General features: G+C 45.4%; 1 long non-coding RNA gene across 1 annotated transcript; it reads right to left on the bottom strand.

The window, feature by feature from the left end:
• Window positions 1-7,674: 7,674 nt before the first annotated feature.
• LOC138358568 (uncharacterized) lies at window positions 7,675-18,137 on the bottom strand. The gene is made up of 2 exons (XR_011225484.1): window positions 14,228-18,137; window positions 7,675-13,535 (listed from the first exon to the last, which is right to left on the bottom strand). It is a non-coding gene; the product is annotated as an uncharacterized lncRNA (long non-coding RNA).
• Window positions 18,138-20,423: the final 2,286 nt, after the last annotated feature.

Raw genomic sequence — 20,423 nt, 5'->3', positions numbered from 1 at the left:
TTGGTTTACATTTGTACAGTACCCTGTATAGGTAAACTTGAGCAAGGAGGCCTGAATATAAGTTACTGAAGATGGTTTATTGCTGTGAACTATTTATTCAGGGTTTATTTATTATTTGATTGATGAAAATGTTGAAAGTGTCAAAGCTGTAATCTAGCAATTTTATTGAATTTCCAGATATGTTGCATCTGATAAGAGGATAGTGATTGAGTGGCTGTTACGTTAGCTTAGTAGGCTACTTTTCATTGGAAAAAGTCGTGTCCAGTTTGACAGCGTCGTGCAATAGTGCTGGGAAGACTGGAGACCACGAGCATAGCTCTTATCCTGTTCCTACACTTGGGTAATTATAGGAATTACAGTACAGGATCCCTTGTTCCTGTATAACTGCAACCCGTTCTTGCTGTGACATAGTACGTATGTAACTAAAAGCTTATTGTTTTTATGCTGCGAATGTTAGTAGTTCTTCTGTGGTAGATTTCCAGTTATTACCTATCACCAGGCATCGACCCTTCCTCATGTACCATAGTACCCGTCACATCGCCGTAGACAGCAGAATAGTCGGTTTGCTCCAATTTTAATAATTGTATTCTGCCAGTCCCACTTCTGATGTGCAATTTATGTACTGTACTATTTTTCATGCTAACTGAATATCATGGATCACCTACATCCTACTGAAGGCTCGTAGTTTTGTTTTGAGTAATCTTGGTAGTGTAATGTATGATTGTTACGTTGAGTAGATTAGATGCACAGGGTTTAGTGGGTTTTCATATTTAGTAGTCTTGGATACAGTAGTTGGTTGTTGGCAGTGTTGTAGACGGAGCTTGGAGCAGAGCAGAGCAGAGAGCTGAGTGAGGCCGGAGTCGCAGAGCTCTATGCGGGAGAGTGTGGCAGCTAGATGGGGAATTATGAGTGTCTAAACTTGATGGGGAACAAGAGCGTTGTAGCTCACTGAGGTTTTAGTCTGCTGTCTGCTCTGTGTCGAAGCTGTAGCGTCTTGGGGTCGATTAGAATTGTACACGCCCAGTGCTCCATTCTTGAGGTTGAAGAGATGTGGTAACTCCCAAGCATCTGTACCGAAGTTAACTGAATCACTGTGGAAATTATACTGTTGGCTATTCTCTTTTCGAATGCTTGTATTATTGGATTACACCTCGGCTTCCTCCCATAGGATGGAAAGAATGTTACCTGTAATTAGGGAAAAGATTATAGACTCAGAATTAGTGCAAATTGAGTTTGTCATTAATGTAATAAGAGGTCGAAGCAAGTATATTGTTTACTTGCTACAAGCTATTTCTTTGGTCCCGATTCTCAACTGTCACTTGACTGGTTTACAGATTTCTGAACCTACTGGGCTCGATCATACCTACATTTGAAACCGTGTATCTAGTCAGCCTCCACCACATCACTTCCTAACGCATTCTATCTGTTAACTATTATGACATTGAAAAAGTTTTTTCTAACGTTTCTGTGGCACACTTGGGTACTCGGTTTCCACCTGCCCCCCCCCTCCCCTCCCCACTTGTTTGCCTACCACCTGTGTTAAACAATTTATCTTTATCTACTGTCAATTCCCCTTGTAATATTATAGGTAGTCATAATGTTTTCCCTAACTCTTCTGTCTTCGTGTCGTGAGGTACAGTTCCAGCAACCTTAACCCATAGTTCATTGCTCTCAGCTCGGGGACTATAGCCTGGTGGCATACCTCTGAACCTTTTCTAACTTCGTTTTGTGTTTGACTGGATGTGGATTCCAGGCTGGAGCCGCATATTCCAGTATTGGTCTAACATGTGATGCATACAAGCTTCTGAATGATTCTTTACACACATTTCTGAGAGAAATTTGCGTAATATTTTTCCATCCTATTCAAATACCATAGGTCGGCTACATCCTATTGAAGGGTCTTAGTTTAGTTTTGAGAAATCTTGGTAGTTCTCAATAATTCATAGAATAATTACTATAATTTACTACCTAAATATTTCAATTGGCGCCAAATTATAATATATACAATAGAATATGCTGTACAAGTTAAAGAAAATGAATCGAACATTATGTATTATAGAAAAGTATAGGGAAGGGTACACTATATTACCGCCCACAGGATGGGTATGGGGACCAATAACGTTCACGAGATGGGAATAGGGACCATAACACTCGCGGAATGGGTATTGGGTTCAACACTACCAGTACATATACTCTGTACCACCACATGCACCCTGTGCTGTGCTAGGAACCCGGTAGTACGCTCGGGTTAGTTCTCGACGCACAATCCGTGGTGTAGTGGTTAACAGTCTGTAGAAAGCTAAGTCTCCGTGGTGTAGTGGTAAGACACTCGCCTGGCGTTCCGCGAGCCCTATGTCATGGGTTCGTATCCTGGCCGGGGAGGATTTACTGGGCGCAAATCCTTAACTGTAGCATCTGTTTAACGCAACAGTAAAATGTGTACTTTGATGAAAAAACGATTCTTCGCGGCAGGGGATCGTATTCCAGGGACCATAGGATTAAGGACTTGCCCGAAACGCTACGCGTACTAGTGGCTCTACAAGAATGTAACAACTCTTGTATATATCTCAAAATCGAAAATGCCCGATTAGAATCCTGGGCGGGACAGAAATGGTTGGGAACATTTCCTTTCCCCCTAATGCATCTATTCACCTAGAAGCGACAAGATACTCGAGTTAGTCAGTTTGTTGCGGGGTTGCATCCTGGACAGGGTCAGTAATTTGGCCTTGGTTGGGGGGGGGGGGGAGGACTCGATATAAGCCTAACTTATATGAATCCACTCTGGCTTACTGGCTTATATGTACCCTGTATCACCACATATACTCTTTACCCGCACACAAACTCTGCACACCCATGTGCACCCTGTATCACCACGTGAAGTCTGCTCCACACCCTCAAAGAGCCGATTGGTATTGGGTAATAAATGTGAAAGTTATTAATTAATAATTACCAAAGCAATCAATGCAGTTGGTGCATCTTAAGAATGGTCAGTAATTAGACCTTGTGGGATTGAGCACAGAGGACGGCACTGAGACCTTGTGGGATTGAGCACAGAGGACGGCACTGAGACCTTGTGGGATTGAGCACAGAGGACGGCACTGAGACCTTGTGGGATTGAGCACAGAGGACGGCACTGAGACCTTGTGGGATTGAGCACAGAGGACGGCACTGAGACCTTGTGGGATTGAGCACAGAGGACGGCACTGAGACCTTGTGGGATTGAGCACAGAGGACGGCACTGAGACCTTGTGGGATTGAGCACAGAGGACGGCACTGAGACCTTGTGGGATTGAGCACAGAGGACGGCACTGAGACCTTGTGGGATTGAGCACAGAGGACGGCACTGAGACCTTGTGGGATTGAGCACAGAGGACGGCACTGAGACCTTGTGGGATTGAGCACAGAGGACGGCACTGAGACCTTGTGGGATTGAGCACAGAGGACGGCACTGAGACCTTGTGGGACTGTGCACAGAGGACGGCACTGAGACCTTGTGGGACTGTGCACAGAGGACGGCACTGAGACCTTGTGGGACTGTGCACAGTGCTCCAAATTTAGCTAAATAATTTGCTCGTAAGGAGGAATTTGATTTGATTTCCTCTTGAGCAGTCTGAGGGCAGCAATATTCCGAGAAAATAGACAATAGACAATTTTATTATTATTATTAATCTAGTTAACTTAAGGCAAAGTTAAATAATTAGCTCATTTATTATGCACCCCATACCCATCTTGTGGGCGGTAATGGGAAGGGTTACAGAGGCACATAATGATCTCAGGGACTGAATAATTAATAATTATTATTATTATTATTTATTATTAATTAATTCACCTACGATATATATAGCTATTAACTATGGCTCCTTATTTTAGTATTTTTGGTGATTTTTAAGGGTTAATAGTTAAGATTGTAGTGAAGTCGTTAGCGAAGATGACAGCTGTTGACGGATGAATAATCTTCACAACAATAGTTTACTCTTTCTGAAAATAGTTAAAAATTATAATGTCTCCATTCTGTGTCAACTAATATTTCTACCCATGATTTAAACCCATATTCTACAGTGCATCCTGTTAAAAGTTAGCACTTGGGAGAAATCTTGGTGCTTTTCAGTAAATTAAAATAAGCATTCTATAAATTATTACATACAATAATGGTTCGTTCGCCAAATATTATATACAATAGTTTATGCTTTGAAAAGCGAATAGAGAATGGATGTAGGAACATCTACAGAAAACGACGTGACATTGGCATGTTTATGGGGTAAACTACTGCAAACAATGGATATAGGTAGGTCCACAGCACGTCACACGATGTTTGAGGTCCACTACCACCCAAAACTCCTTGAGCACTTTTCTTCTCACTCTCGCTCCGTTCCCGTCTTCACCGATGAGTCTGTCTGCGGACGGTGTGGGCTACTCTGTTGTTTTTCCTGACCACACTTGTGTGTCGCTTACCTCCGGAGACTAGCATCTTTACAGCGGAGCTTTATGCTATTCTCTCTGCTCTTCGTCTCCTGCTTTCTCGTTGTCAGTCCTCTTCTGTGGTTGTTGTTGACTCTCATAGTGCCCTCATGGCTCTCGGGTCCTTTAATCCGGTTCATCCAGTAGTTGTCGAGATCCAGCATTGGCTCTTTCTTGTTCACAGTAAATTTAAGTCGGTTGAACTTTGCTGGGTTCCTAGCCATATTGGTGTGTCTTTAAATGGGTGTGCGGATGCTGCCGCCAAGGAAGCTGTCCGCTCTTGTCCCATCTCCCGTAAAGGTATTCCATATTCTGACTTTTACCCGGTTATCCATTCCTCCATTCTTACCCGTTGGCAGGCTACTTGGTCGTCTGTTACTGGTAACAAACTGCGTACTCTTAAGAGTTGTGTGTCCTCGTGGTCGTCCTCCTACCACCGTTACCGGCGATGGGAAACGGCTCTGGCGAGGTTGCGTATTGGCCATATACTCGCTTAACCCATGGTCACTTGATGGAGCGCCTCCCTGCTCCTTATTGTCCTAATTGCATTGTCCCTCTTACGGTCGTGCATGTCCTTGTTGAATGTCCAGACTTCCGGGACGAGCGTGTGTCTTGTTTTCCGACCGTTCCCCGCGGTCACTTGTCCCTTGATAGAATTCTTGGCGACTCGGATACTTTTGATATCGTTCGCCTTATGTGTTTCTATTCTCGTATTGGCATCCTTGGTGATATTTAGCGCCCTCTGATTATCCCGCACATTTGATGGTGCTACATAGCCTTCCCGGTTTGGTGTCTTCTTTTTGATAATTACTTACCTTAAATACACAATAAAATCATATTAACATGATGGATTCAAATCATCCTCCATAGCTCTCGAATCCTTGAGAGCTTGGTTCAACAGGCTGTTGCTTGGAGCGGGCCTATCAAAGCCTAATTCCTGCAAACTCTCCTTCTCCATGTAATAAAATGCAATTTACTTCACTAATATATGTACTATATTATGCCAATTTTAGAAATTACAACTGCATTGTATTTTTACAGGTGTGTGTTACATCGTGTTGATAAATGATGATGCAACACTGAGTAAGATCACTGGCAGCACCTGAGACACACCTGCTGGAGTCTCCTGTGTTGTGAAGAACATCGACACGTAGTCTACAGCTGTTGGTCGGTGGCAAACTCTTCGGCCGGCAGGTGGCCATGCTTGCAGTCTGCGTGTGTGAAGCCTATGGTGAGTGAAGCTGAGTTTTTTAAATACTACTTGTGTTTGACTTATCTTTTGTATATAGTTCAAGTTCAAGTATGTTTGAGATAAACAATAAATACATCTCAAAGGGATAGAGTAACTTAGGCTATTTCTACCCCCCTTTTGTATATATATGTGTAGGAGTGTAGTACTTTTTAGGAAGAAACTTTTTGGTGTAGTCCGAATTGTGTGTTATATATATAAATGCATGTATACATATCAATATATGTGCATGTGTGTTAAGTATAACACATTATACTATATGTTAGAACCCCGCTACTAGGTTTAGTAAGCAAGGTCAGTTTTGCCGGAGTAAATTTGTATATTTTCAAAGAATACTTTCGAAATTAGCTGCCTTTTAATTAATTTTGACTTTACCTACAGTAGGCAGTTTTGAAGAATAAAAACCTATTTAAGTTGCCATTTTTTAGGCAGATCAGTCGAATATGCCAAAGTCCTTTAAATAATGAATTTGTTGGACAAATTTTTCTTGTGCATTGATAAATTCATATAATGCTACGTGAAAAATCGTGAAATTCACAGATAACACCATCAATGGAGTCCAAGAAATATGTAAGTACAGTACTTCATTCATAATGATGTACTGCCGGGAATCCTAGCGAAGTGTCCAGAATTTGCTTACTGTAGGTGCAGCCTGCACATGACTGTAAAGCTGCCGCCCAGTTGGGGGAGGCTGGGTGTCTTGATACAAGCCTAACGTGTCCTATGTATACTACGTGCTTGTTCCCCGACACAATGAATTACGTTATTTTTCCTTAAATAATAGAGTAGTTTAATCAACCAGAATGTATAGAAAAACGGGGAAAAATAGGACCATGTTCTGAAATCAATATTTCGGGACACACATATTATATATCCTCATATAAATATATTATATGCGTGCCACTGCAACGCAACAGTTTTGATTGCATGTGTAGTATTCCATGTTTGTAGGTAGTTTATATATGATAGTAGAGAGACTAACGAGGTACTTAAGTTTTGTTGGACATTTCTGACATTTCATATGTTTCTGCTTTTTCTTTTCTAGGTATGTGAAGAGAGTACGACGACCGGAGAGGCTGTTTCCCGTGGCCACACATTGCGTAAAGGACGAAGATTCAAGTTGAATCCTCGTCGGTATCGCTGTTTCAACGTTGCTGGAACACGTGTTGCCCCGAGGGAAGTGAAGTTGGAACCGTTGCGCGACTACTACGCTGCGAGTGTGTTATTTACTTGCTATTTGTTATAAAACATTGTTCCCCGAATGCTAATCCTGATCTGAAACTACTCCTTAACATGTAATAGAACCCATGAGCACCGCACCAGAAATAAATCTCGTTGATATCCCCGGAGCCAATGTAAATCTGTAAACACATTATGCAAATAAAGGACCTAGTCTATGTTACTCACTCCTTAATGAATAAAAAAGCTGCCCAACCTATGCCTTATAAAAAGTAAAACCAAAACGGATCTAATTTCATTCTCGGTTTTACCTTAGGCTTCAAACTCGCGCTGTATCACGTGCTTCCCTCTCCATATGTGCTTAAAAGCGTGCAACTTTATTGTAATCACACTTAACCCATATCGTAGTTATCATCGCAAATTTTCTACAGTACAATGTATCTATTAATAATTTTGTTAGATTAAGGACCTGTCTGAAACACTTTCCGTGTTAGAGGCTTTGCAAGAATGTAAAAAGCCAATGTGATTTACACTCAATCCTAATGTACTTTGTATATATAAATAAATTGTCACCAAATACTGAATATATTTATATATATTCATTTTTTTTTCATTGCCTCCATCCTCTTCTAATGTAAACAGACTAACATTTGTTAACAATTACATTATTAAACTCTTGACTAAAAAAAAATTGACGATTCTAACTCGAGAATATCAATCTACTGAAAGGTGCAAGACTGCGTGAAGAATTATTTTAATTTGGTATTTCGTAGAATAAAAATATTAAAGAAAATGAACTTTCATTTTAGCTTTATTCCATTATTTTCCAGAACGGCTACATTTAATGCGTTGAACGATCGCAATGGATTAAACGTTGAATTGGCTCTGATTCAAAGTTGACAATGCCTATTAATCACCATTGATTCTACGTTGCATTGACGTCGATTCTATGTTGATTTAACGTTGCATTGACGTCGATTCGACGTTGATTTAACGTTGCATTGACGTATTACGTCGTCGAATGTTGACGACGTATTACGTCGTCGAATGTTGACGACGTATTCTTTTTTTCACGAGAACTATTGCCGGCAATTTGACTTTGCAATGAAGTAACTTCAACAAGAATTACGTCGTCAATATTCGACGACGTAATACGTCATCAATATTTGACGACGTATTACGTCGTCGAATATTGACGACGTATTTTTTTGTTTATTTTTTTTACGAGAATTATTGCCGATCAGCAGCAGTGACTTTGCATTGAAGTAACTTCAAGAATTACGTCGTCAATATTTGACGACGTATTACGTCGCCGAATATTGACGACGTATTACGTCGTGAATATCTGACGACGTATTACGTCGTCAATATCTGACGACGTATTTTTTTTATTTTTACGAGAATTATTGCCGATCAGCAGCAGTGACTTTGCATGGAAGTAACTTCAAGAATTACGTCGTCAATATTTGACGACGTATTACGTCGCCGAATATTGACGACGTATTACGTCGTCAATATCTGACGACGTATTTTTTTTGTTACGAGAATTATTGCCGATCAGCAGGCAATTTGCATTGAATTAACTTCAAGAATTACGTCGTCAATATTCGACGACGTAATACGTCGTCGAATATTGACGACGTATTCCCCCCCCCCCCCCCCCACCAGGGGGGGGATACGTCGTCAGAATAGTATTCCCCTATTGACGGTCGGCAGCAATTTTACTGCATTGGTGTCGATTTAAAGTTGCGAAGAAGCAGGAACAGTCACCAACACTGAACGTCGTCGAACGTTGACGACGTAATTTAATTTTGACGATTGATCTATTATTGATCGCTAGATCCAATGTCAAATTTCCGAATAGTAACGTTCAATGTTAGTATTAATTGGTTCCATTTTGAATCGTCACACTTCTTTCGATGTTTTTTGACGTCGATTCGACATCTTAGTTGATTCAGTGTTGGCATTGGTTGCCTCTTTTTTTTCCAATTGACATTCGAATATTTTTTTAATCCATGCAAGTAAGTAATTATCAAAAGAAGGCACCAAACCGGGAAGGCTATGTAGCACCATCAATGTGCGAAATAATCAGAGGGCGCTAAATATCACCAAGAATGACAATACGAGAACAAAAACGCATAAGGCGAACGATATCAAAAGTATCCGAGTCACCAAGAAGTCTATCGAGGGACAGGTGACCGCGAGGGACGGTCGGAAAGCAAGACACATGCTCGTCCTGGAAGTCGAGACATTCAACAAGGATATGCACAACTGTAAGAGGGACAACGCAATTTGGACAGGAGCAGGGCAGCGCTCCATTAAGTGACCGTGGGTTAAGCCAGTATGACCAACCCGCAGCCGTGCCAAAGCAGTTTCCCACCGCCTGTTACGGTGGTAAGAGGAAGGCCATGGGGGGACACTACGTTTGAGAGTACGCAGCTTGTTACTAACCACAGAGGACCAACAACCCTGCCAACGGGCAAGAATGGAAGAATGAATAACAGGATAAAAGTCGGAATAAGGAATACCTTTACGGAAGATGGGGCAAGAACTGATAGCTTCCTTGGCGGCAGCATCCGCACGTTCATTGAAAGAAACACCAATATGGCTGGGAACCCAGCAAAACTCTACTGATTTAAATTTACTAGAAATAAGAAACAGCCAATGTTGAATCTCGACGTCCACCGGATGGACAGGATTAAAGGACCCTAGAGCCATGAGGGCACTACGATAATCAACTACTACGACAAAGGAGGAATGAGAATGAGAAAGCAGGAGACGGAGAGCAAAGAGAATAGCATAAAGTTCTGCCGTAAAGACTCTAGCCTCCGAAGGGAGGCGACACATATAAGTACGGTCAGGAAAAACAACAGAGTAGCCCACACCGTCCGCAGACTTAGACCCATCGGTGAAGATGGAAATAGAGTGAGAGTGCGAAGAAAAGTGCTCAAGGAAGAGGCTTTTCAGAATTGTAGGAGGGGTAAAGGCTTTAGTAATACAAGTCAAGGACGTACAAAACTTGGGAAGGGGGACTCTCCACGGAGGTAAGAAAGGAGCAATACGAGGAGAAACATTAGAAATATGAACAGAAAGAATCCTGTAAGCGAGATAACCGGACAGAAAGTGGGAGACAATGGAGAGGAACAGAAACCACAGGAGGAGGAAAAGTCAATGCACGACAGAGGAGAGAGGAAGGCTGTTGGAAGGACCGCGCAAGATAGCGAAGACAGTAGCGATCACGGCGGTCCTGAAGAGAGAGAAAGCCAGTGTCAACATACAAACTGAGGGCGGGAGTCGAACGAAAGGCACCAGAGCTGAGACGCAAAGTGCAAAGGTGCAAAGTGCAAAGTGAGTATGGTGCAAAGGATCAAGACGGCGAAGAAGCAGAAGAGTAAGCAGGCAACCATAATCGAGTTTAGACAGGACGAGAGAGGAGTGCAAATAGAGGAGTGTGCGCCTATCCGCTCCCCAAGAAGTATGGGACAAAACCTTAAGTAGGTTAAGGGCCTTAGAGCACTCAACACGGAGGTGACATGAGGCGACCAAGACAAACGAGTGTCAAAGAATAACCCCAAAAGCTTCGTGGAATCTTTGTACAAGGGGATGACCATAAAGTGACAAAGAGGGACGAAGAACGACCCGCTTCCGAGTAAAAGTCATGGCACAAGTCTTAGTAGTAGAGAACTTGAAGCCATGATCGGTGGCCCAAGATGACACGGCATCAATCTCAAGTTGAAGCCGCCGTTGAAGGAGAGGCGAATCACCACCCTGACAGCAGAGTAAAATTGTCAGCAGTAAGATCGCTCTTGAAAAGATCGTCAAGAGCGGAGAAGATGCCAGAAGGAAGGGAGGAAAGAAGACCATTGAGGGCAACCAGAAAAAAGAGTAGTTCTCAGAACACTACCTTGGGACACGCCTTCATACTGCCAAAAAGAGGCAGAGAGTGGGGCACCAAGCCCGACTCGAAATGTACGACGAGAGAGAAAGCTTTGAAGGAAGAGGGAGATTACCATGAAGGCCAAAAGAACGAAGTTGGGACAGAATGTGGTATCTCCAAGTCGTGTCATAAGCCTTTTCCAAGTCAAAAAGGACAGCAACAACGGAGGTCTTCGCAGCAAAAGCAGTACGAATATAGACCTCCAAGTTCACCAGGACATCAGTCGTGCTGCGGCACTTGCGAAAACCAAATTGAGAAGGAGAGAGGTGGTGATGGTGTTACAAGAACCACATCAGACAGACCATTTACCATACGTTCAAAGAGCTTGCAAACAACTCGTGAGAACAATAGGGTGGAAGTCCTTAGGGGACGTACCGAGAGACCCTGGTTTCCGAACAGGGAGTACAATGGCATCGAGCCAGTCCTCAGGGACGGACGACGACTCCCAGACCTGGTTATACAGACTCGGTAAATACTGAAACGTGCACGGAGGGAGATGGCGAAGCATCTCATAATGAACGTCATCCGAGCCCGTAGATCCGCAGAGGGCCAGAGCAGACTGAAGTTCAGGAAGAGAGAAAGGATTGTTATAGGGAAGGCAGAGATGAGTGTGGAAATCTAAAGGATAAGATTCAAGAACAGGCTTACGAAGTAGTAAGGATTGAGGAAGATGAGAACCAGAGCTAACAGTAGAAAAGTGGGAACCCAGTTCGGTCGCGACCGTCACTGGGTCCGCCACAAGAGTACCACGGAGGTGGAGAACCGGCGAGACATCTGGAACGAACTTGCCTGCAATCTTGCAGATCATCTTCCAGATCTGCGGCAGAGGAGTATCGGACGTAATGGTGGAAACATAAGATTTCCAACTCTCACGTTTAGCTGTACAGATGGTCCAACGGGCCACCGCACTTGCCTTCCGAAACAAAATAAAAGAATCAGCTGTCTGCCGACGTCGGTGTTTCTTCCAGGCTGCACGCTTACAGCGGATAGCCCGAGCACAGTCCGCATTCCACCAGGGAACGCACTTCCGTGTGCCCCGGGAGGAAGAGTGAGGAAGAGCTGAGGGCAGCGGTGAAGACAGTGTCAAAAAAAAGAGGAGGGCGCGAGGAAGAGGCAGAGAGGAGAGGTCAGAGAGAGTAGCACGAAGGGTGAATAGCCACCAGCCAGCCTTGGCAAACTGCCACCTAGGGAAGGAAAGGGGAGGGTGGAAAGAGAAAAAGGAAACGAGGATGGGGAAATGATCACTTATGGAGGTCATCAAGAACCCGCCACGTGAAATCTAAGTAAAGGGACGACGAGCAGAGAGGAAGATCAAGACAGGAAAGGGTGCGAGTTCGAAAGAGTACATGAGTGGGCTCACCAGAATTCAGAAGAGATGAAGCGAGGACGAACGGTTCGAGAAGACGGCCCCGGGTGTTTGTCAGAACATCACCCCAGAGGGAATGTCGACAGTTGAAATCACCCAACAGGAGCACCTGCTCTGGCAAGGAGTCCAAGAGGTGCTTAAGATCACGAAGGGAAAGCGGGACATTTGGAGGGAGATAAACGGAACAGACAGTATACCATATATCCACGAAAACACGGGCAGCAGAACAATGGATAGGTGACGGAAGAAGTAGGGGGGACGAAGGGAATATCAGAACGAATTAAGAGCAGTAGAGTTACGGGCCCCACCAAGAGCAGGGGGGGAGGGGGGGGCCATAACTCGCCAACCATTTTCTCAGCCCCGGAAGAATAACATTTACTTCAAGAAGGAAGGTGTGAGAAAAGGGGGGGGGGTAAGTCAGTCTAGTTTGGAACTAGATTCTGGGGGTCTATGAGCACCAAATTATGCCTGATCATTCGGGTTGTGGGTTCAGAATAGCATCATCTAACAGCCTAGTCAGAGACCGGGCCGCGAAAACATTGTGCCCAGCATTACAAATCACGTTTAATTAAATAACGAAGGTAGGATAAAACTAGTTTAAAGGGGCAATTTAGTATTTAAATTCAAAATTTTGAGTCAATCAGCGCGAGGCGTCATCAGAAAGCGAGCTCAGATGACCAAGTGGTGACGTACTTATTTAATTCTTAAATTTTGCCCCGAGAGGAGCATTAGACAGTGCCACATCCAGTGAGTGGACACACCGCCATAGCAGCATGTACAACACTCCCCAATAGGAAGAAAACCCGCTGGGTTGTTCATCCTGTCACTTGTACCCAGACACAGCTGGGACTCTTAGTGCCTGAAGTGAACAGCTTAAACAAGATTAACATTTGTCAACCCTTAAAATCTTGCGTTATCTTGCGGGTGCAAGATGGGGGAATACCCTAAGAACAATCTATATTTGACAAGTAGTTTTAACTCAATGTTGGGGTTATTATTCTACACATTTCTAGTGACGTGTCCACACTCACAAGTGGTCAAGGCGGTGTCCGTCACACCACAATATGCAATTCTTCTGCTCAACTGTTTACATTCCTAATCTCCATGGATATTTGTATCCAAGACGGATTCTTGCTATTGCTGATTCTCTCCCGCGGCCACCTCTTCGTTCATAATGATTGGGATCGTCAGCTGCAACCAGGTTGTGCCAATGTACAAATTCACCGATTTGTCCTTTTATCCATCACGGCGATGTTGCCCGGCAGGGCATCTTTATTTCGTTGTTGTAACGGTTCAGCACAGAATGTCTTCGTTGCCTTCTCTCGACTGGTTCTAGCTGGCCAGACCTGAGGACGAGACCAAGTCAACATTAGGAATGTCAGGTTAAAAAATATTGCACTTTTACCGTTACATGAATGCAGTTACGCCTTCGTTAGACAACCTTCATTACTGCTCATAGGATGTATATAGGGTGCACAACCCACCTTCCAACGTAAAAAGGAAATTTTACGATAATATACAAGACAGTTATACAATTAGCGTTGATTGTGAGGGGAGGGGAGAAAAAAGATGGGACATCCTATAATATCCTGGGGCTAGATTCACGAATTAGTTACGCGAACACTTACGAACCTGTACACCTTTTCTCAATCTTTGGCGGCTTTGTTTACAATTATTAGACAGTTAATGAGCTCCGAAGCACCAGGAGACTGTTTATAACAATAACAACAGTTGATTGGCAAGTTTTCATGCTTGTAAACTGTTTAGTAAATGTAACCAAATCCATCAAAGATTGAGTAAAGATGTACCCGTTCGTAAGTACTTGCATAACTGCTTCGTGAATCTGGCCCCTGGTTTAGAAAATTATCAAGTTACCCATTACTAGAAATACATCTCTAACCTACAGAATTTAAGATGTCATTAAAACTTTACTTTTAAAAAGTCCCATAGTACATTTACAGAAATTTGTAATATATTTCCACCGAATTGTTAAGGTTAGACGTTAAGGGCTGGTGTCTGGCATGATACAAGTACTCACCTGGTGCTAGACCACCACAAGTGGGGCTGAGCAGCGTCAAGACGCGTGTCCGGGTCTGCCGTAGTGCGCCACAGCATCACGCACACTTAACACAACCTTGGAGTCTAATGCAAGTAGGAAGTCCCCGCCCCATACACTACATTAGTGCTAGGGCAACCAGGGGAAAAGGAGGGACGCAACAAAATGCGGAGGGAGGAAGGGAGGGGGACGCAAAGGGGAAGGGAGGGGGGGGACAAAGTGAGGAAGGGGAGGGGAGCCCTCCCACATACAGCTCACCGTCAAGAGACGAGGCTGGAACAGTATACCAAAAGTGAGGTAAAACACACTAAAGTGGTTTTTTGTTTTAGATTTAGCTACTCAGAACAAAGTGTCCATGTAGCACGGGCTATGGTGAGCCCGTAAAATCCTCCCTTTTATATCCAGCAGCCAACCAAACCAGGCCTCTGATTGGCTGACATTCACCTTAAACCCCACCCCATTGGTTAACATTTTGCGAGTCTGAAGTGTCAATTAACAATGGCCAACAGCCACTCCTTCACTTCCCCAAATACGAACGAGTCTAATGAACCAATAATGATCCGCAACTTGAATGTTTGAAGTTGTTAATTTCAAAATCTAATTTAAAAAAAACAACATTCTATTGTAAATGTTGCAACAGAACAACAGGTACAACAGAGCAACATTTGCGAAAGAATCGGCGGTGGTGTTTTTTTTTTATTTATAAAAGTACAATATACACACTAAAAAAAAGATACAAAGCCTGACTTGCGGAGCAACCCGCAAGCCTGTCGGCTGCGGAGCAACCCGCAGCCGACAAACCAGGCGAGCAGTGACGCAAAAAGAAAGCCGCCAAATCCTCATCCACCCCTACCTCCCCATACAGCGCCCCCAATTCCTGCTGCTCATACAACAGGAACCCATCCGTGTTAGACAAAACAGAACCGTCTGGACGCTGGAGACCGGTGAAAAAAACCGAGTCCCGAAGGGCTTTCTCCTTCCGCAAAAGAAAAGGAGAAAGCCGTTCACCAGACACACGCTCGTCAACACGAGCCCGCACCCGAACCCGTTCTGCCAACTCCTCCCGCAAACCACAAATGCGCTCCTTACACACAGAAATAGCATCAAAACAATCAGCCCCACTATTTCGCAACACATACAACCGAGTCAACCGCGCCTGCAGAAAGCGCAACCAAACCAAACCGCCCCGCTGCCTCACGCCTCGCAACCACAACAAAAAAGGACTTGCATTCCACCTTGCACCACTCCCACCAGTCCACCACTGACGAAAACTCGCACTTGCGAGCAACAAGCCCCACCCACCACCCACGAAGCGCCTCACGCACCCAAGGACAATGCAACAACCGACAATTCAACTTCCACCAACCCCTCCCCACACGAACCTGACTACGAACAGCAACACGCACCACAACCAAACGATCAGAAAAGGCAACAGGAACCGTACGAAACGCAAAAACAGAGCCCTCCCGCCCATGAACATAAAAACGATCCAGCCTGGAACACGCCCCTCGCGCAGCAAAGGTGAATTCCAAATCGCCCCCAAACATGAGAGCAGCATCACGAAACCCACAACTCTGTAAGGTGGAGACCAACGCCCGAGAAACATTCTGCGGATGCGCACTATTGCAATCCCGTGCGAGAGTGACAATTAAAATCGCCCCCCAAAAACCATGTCCCTTGTGTCATGACGCAAGAAGTGTAACAGCCCACCCTGGAAAAACTCCTCCCTCTCCTTGCGACGCTCCGTGCCAGAAGGAGCATACACAGTCAATAAGGGAATCTCCACCCCGAGGTACCGCACACGAGCGAACAACACCCGGCCATCTTCATCCATCTCCGTGTGAAGCACGGAAATGGACGCCCTCCGGGAGAACAGCATCAACGTGCCCCCAAAGGACATCCTCGGCGGATTAAGCACTACATGAAAATCATCAGTCAACCCAGACAAAGCACTCAAGTCACGCACATTATGCTCCTGAATAAAGGCTACATCTACACGTTGCTCACGAAGCACAGCCACCAAGCCCACCTGCACAGCCAAGTCACGCAATCCACGCACATTCAGCGTCGCACAAGTCAGAGAGGGCGCCATCAGGAAGGCAATGAGGACCCCACCAACCCCACAGCCCCCGTAGAAGGTGGAGCAGAGCCCCCCCCCCCCACATGGGAGGCAGTAGGAACAGTAGGCGCACCATCTGGCAATCCTGCAGTGGAGGGCCCCACAGGAACGTCGGCGCTCGCACTCTGTGTAGACTTTGTAAACTTCAAAGTCAGCGCATCCCGTCCAGGACCTTCCACACCAGAGGACACCACCCACTGATCAACCACAACTGCTTCAGGGGCGTCACTGCCCTCAAAGGGGGCCCCGGGAACAACAGACCCCAGCAGGCCACCAGAGGGAGGAGGAGGAGGGGCGCACGCCACAGCAGCTCCAGCCGTAGACCCCCCCCCCCCCTCGCTTAATGGGAGGACCTTTGTCAGAGGAACGCGTCCGTGCCTCCCGCTTACGACGGGGCTGGTCCGACGTCGCGACCGGGGAAGGCCCTCTAGAGCCACACGAGGACTGCAGCGCCACCGGAGCAGCAGCAACCACGTCGGATGCACGGCCACCAGACGAAGGAGCAACACCACACGAAGGGCCTGCAGGATCGCCACTCCCACCCACACACGATGGAGCAGCTTCCACAGACGTGCCCGTCTCCATGGCAGCAACATCTGAAGCCCGATGAACCTCCGCAGTGACGACGTGCACAGGAAGCGAGGGCGCCGCATCAGACACCAACGAGCCAGGTGGGTCAAACTGCTGAACAGCCGGAGTAGGATCAGTCGAATCAGAAGGCACCAACGACGAGGAGGGGCCGTGGGGGACAAACACGGTCTCCGCAACACCTGGCCTGGCCCCCCCAACCCCCAAGGGGGGAAAATCACTCTCCTGGAAGATAGCTGGTTCCCCCATCCCGGAAGCAGTGCAACTGGCCGCAAGATGCCCTCGCAAGCCACACCGAAAACAGGTGCGTGGTTGATCCTCATAGAAAACCCGCATGTTAAAGCCGTAGAACGTGACCCGAGAAGGAATATCATGCGTCAAGCGCATGCCAAGGGTCCGCACATTGGTCCTCAAGCCCGACAGGCGGCCTGAGCGGAGGCAGGTTATACGGTGAGTGAACACAGTACCGTACCGAGAGAAGCAGGTGCGAAGGACCTCCTCGGGAAAGTCCAAGGGAACTCCATGGATGCTGACAAACGTCGGCGCCACACACCGGTCCGACACCTCCACAGTACCAGCAGAGCCCGGGAGCACATGAGAACGCCCAGCAAAATCACTCACAAAACGCTGATATGGACCAGGGGCAGAGAACTTGATCACCACACGCTTGTCAGAGATCTTCTCAAGGCCGTAAACAGTGTGCAGGTCCACCTGGAAAACATCCAAAAGCGTCACTTCCACCAACGCCCAATCAGCAGCCGCCGAGAACTCCAATCCCGCGGAATCCACCCTCCGAATCCGCGTCACCAACGACGCTATAACGCCAGCTGCCCCCACAGGCTAGCCGGCACACCACACACCAACAACAGCGACCTGCTCGCACCAGACGTCAGCCAACAACTGAGAGAACGCCAACGCCGTGACCGCACCCTGCAACGAGCAAGCAGCCAATCCACGAACGAGTCTAAGGAACCAATAATGATCCTCAACTTGAATGTTTGAAGTTAATTTCAAAATCTAATTAAAAAAATACAACATTCTATTATAAATGTTGCAACAGAACAACAGGTACAACAGAGCAACATTTGCGAAAGAATCGGCGGTGAAGTAGTAATGTCTGTCAGTCAAGAACTGTTAATGGCCGCTCGACAACTATACATTTCTGCCCGAAACGCTGCGCGTACTAGTGGCTTTACAAGATTGTAAATACTATGCTATGTATTCTCACAAACCCAATGTACCTTCTTGTATACAAATAAATAATTAAATAAATAAATAAATAAATAAATAAATATAGAGTATATTCAATAACAGACTAACAGTAGATGCTTACTTATGTAAGCATCTAGTGCTACCCAGTGCTTTAAACTCGCACTGTATCTAGTGCTACCCAACCCCCCAAAATATATATGTATCTAAGCCATACAACCTTACCATTGTGATTATTGCCGTCATCTTATATATGCTATCAATTGGCTTTATTGTGCCTACTAATCTTTGTCAAATTATCAATCAAGCTATCAGCGCTATCAATGAGCTTTAATATACTAATCTCTTTCAAATTTGTCCTACAATGTACCTGTTAACATTTTATAAATTTTGCAAAAATTTACCTTCATAATAATATCTGTTAGATTAAGGACCTGCCCGAAACGCTGCGCGTACTAGTGGCTTTACAAGAATGTAAACATATCATGCTATGTTCTCTCACAAACCCAATATACCTTCTTGTATATAAATAAATAAATAAATAAATAAATAAATAAATAAATAAATAAATAAATAAACCCAACAACCCAAAGTTCCTGACACAACACTGGATGATATTAAATATTTGCTTTCAACTGACTTAAGATATTACTCGTTAGTGACAAATTAAAAGATTTTAACTTACTGAAGTGTAAACATTTATGCTTAATAAAACGTTCAGGATGACATTGTTCAGAATATTATTCTGCACAAGTGGCGTCCTCGACGATCACCAGGTGACGCTGGACGGGTCCTCAGCGCTCCTCTCGTCTTGAAAACAAGACTTTCCATCACCTTCCTGTCTCCGTCTTCCCAAGGTGCTCCTTGAAAGCCTTTAGAATAAGTTTCAAGACGAGACTTAAAAGATGTCTGGCGGTTCCCAGCTCCTTCCTACACGCCTTCTACAGCTCCAACCTCTTCAGGTCTGCCTGTTAGAGCTGTAAACCTTGAGATTTATAAGCTTATAACTGTCTTATGGTAACCACCTCAGACGACCTCAGCCAGACAGTAAGGAAGGCAACGAAGACTGTCTCGGGGTACTAAAGAACTTCTACAACGACGGGATAACACAACATTGCCTCTCATCACGTCAAGTCTGTCACGTGACACTAGAGCCTCTGATGTTGATGCCTCTCAAGTCTTCCTACTTGGGAACCTGTACACTGAACACTGCTGCCTTTAACACTGACAGTGTATCCTCAGGATGGATATAGGGTCCACAACTAGTCACTCAATGTGTATGGGATCCACTACCTCCCGTAGGATGTTAATGGGGTCTACTATCCCCGTAGTTTGGGTATGGGGTCCAATACCACCCCTAGGATGATATTGGACCCCAGTATGGGGGTCCACTACCATTTGTAGAATGTTAATGGGATCCACTACCAACTGTTGGATGAATATGGGGTTCACTACCACCCCTAGGATGGGTATGGGGGTCCACTACCAACTGTTGGATGAATATGGGGTCCACTACCACCCCTAGGATGGGTATGGGGTCCACTACCATCTGTAAGATGTCAGTGGGGGTCTACTACCACCCGAAGGATGGGTATTGGGTCCACTACCATCCCTAGGTTAGGTATGGGGTCCACTACCGCCCACATTTGTGCGGTAGTGAACCCCATACCAATCCTGTGGGTGGTAATGGACCCCATACTATTCCTGTGGATATAGTGGACCCCATACTCATCCTGCTGGTGGTAGTGGACCCCCATATCCATCCTGTGGGTGGTAATGAACCCCATACCCATTCTGTGGGTTGTAGTGGGCCCCATACCCATCCTGGGGTGGTATTAGACCCCATACCCATCCTTTGAGTGGTAATGGACCCCATACTCATCCTGGGGGCGGTAGTGGACCCAATATTCATCCAACAGTTGGTAGTGGACCCCATTAACATCCTAGGGGTGTGAACCCAATACCCATCCTGTGGGCGGTGGTGGTCTCCATACCCATCCTAGGGGTGGTAGTGGACCCCATACCCTTCCTGTAGGCGGTATTGGATCATATACCCATCCTCTTAGCGGGTGGACCCCCCCATACCCATCCTGTGGGTGGTAGTGAAACCCATACCCATCAAACAGGTGGTAGTGAACCCTGTACCCATTTTGTGGGCAGTAGTGAACCCCATACCCATCCAACAGGTGGAAGTGGACCCCATACCAATCCTTTTGGGTGGTTGTGGATTTCATAAACATCGTGTTAATGAGATAATCCTTT

This window comes from Procambarus clarkii, chromosome 84, assembly GCF_040958095.1.
Source record: "Procambarus clarkii isolate CNS0578487 chromosome 84, FALCON_Pclarkii_2.0, whole genome shotgun sequence".
Lineage (NCBI taxonomy): Eukaryota > Metazoa > Arthropoda > Malacostraca > Decapoda > Cambaridae > Procambarus > Procambarus clarkii.
Note: the sequence above shows the minus strand (reverse complement) of the source record. Positions and strands in the feature narration are given on the sequence as shown.